Source organism: Solanum tuberosum, unplaced genomic scaffold, assembly GCF_000226075.1.
Source record: "Solanum tuberosum cultivar DM 1-3 516 R44 unplaced genomic scaffold, SolTub_3.0 scf00100, whole genome shotgun sequence".
Classification (NCBI taxonomy): domain Eukaryota; kingdom Viridiplantae; phylum Streptophyta; class Magnoliopsida; order Solanales; family Solanaceae; genus Solanum; species Solanum tuberosum.
In genome coordinates, this window is record NW_006239024.1 from 788,998 (window position 1) to 790,454 (window position 1,457).

Here is a 1,457-nt window from a genome sequence, read left to right on the forward strand (position 1 = left end):
ACTGAGCAAAAAGGGTAAAAACAATAAGAAAGGATAGAATCTAGACACAGAGAGGTCAAAGCGGATAAGAAAAGAAAGCACACGAGCATACCAGAAACAAACTAAGTACAACTAAACTAAACCTAACTGGACCCCCATAAGCCCAGAAGGTACACTCGTGCGCAAGTTTAAATAAAACCTGGACGGACCCCCATAAGCCCGACAGGTACACAGCAAGGCTAAGTCTACTGAGAAAGAAGAAAACCGGGCTCCCAACCCAAAGTAACTAAGATAATCCATCAGACTCCACCCAGCCAGCAGTACACTCCCAGCCCAGCTAGAAAGAGTGACCCTAGGGGAAACCCAACCAAACAGTCCACTCCCAGCCCAGCTAGAAAGAGGGACCCGTGAGTGAGGTAGATATCGCGAGTCGTCCTACCATGCAGTCATGCTCCCAGCCCAGCTAGAAAGAGCGACCCGGGGACACCCAGCCAGCAGCACACTCCCAGCCCAGCTAGAAAGAGAGGCCCGGGGGCGATCGCCGATATCACCGAGTCTACCCAGCCAGCGATACGTTCCCAGCCCAGCTAGAAAGAACGACCCCGGGAGTGATGGTATCTCCAATAGGATCTTATCCAACAACGACCACCGTGGAACGCCGTCCACTCTAAGATATCACATAAAAGGCTCCAAGCCTATACTATCTCAATCCCACGCCTCGAGTGATGCATCAAACCTTCGAGAATGCGTCGGAATCGCAGAATGAGAGGGAGAAGATACAGAAGTGTAGCATGTAGCGATGACGCCTAATCTAAGGCTCAAACTATCAGACTCAAGTCTGCTATTCCAGTCTACAAGGAGCTAAGTCATCCGAACGACGTCGGCAACAAGTCAAGGCTATCCAGCCCACACGGGTCATAAGTCTAAGGCAATGCTAGCCTAACCTAGACTAAGGACATCATGCTTACGGTTAAGGATGAACAAGGCATGCAATACATAACAAACAAGCATACAATAGCATTTAACACATAAGTATGCAACTCTACTAAATCGGTTAACATGATACTATACCCGAAATGTGGCCAATCGATCATAACATAAGGTATCTAATCAAACTAAGGTAGTAAATTGGTACCCACCCCCAATTCACTCCAATCGACATGTTTTTACACAATTAAGCTCAATCTAAAAGAAAGGAAGCCGTAGCCTACCTTAAGGCCAACTGTGCGCTCTCCAATCACTTTACCGGAGCTTTCCCTTTTCGAACAGTCTCGAAACGCTGCCCCGCTATAAAAAATAGAGTCACAACGTTACTACGGTCATTTAGACACCAAAATCACAACAAACGGAGACGGATCAATTTTGGAGTCAAAACGAGAATCGTGGGACCCACACCAAACTGTCCGAAATTGACTCCGTCAAGAGACCCTAAACAGCACCCCAAAATTATGTTCCAAAATGGAACACAATTCCAGGCT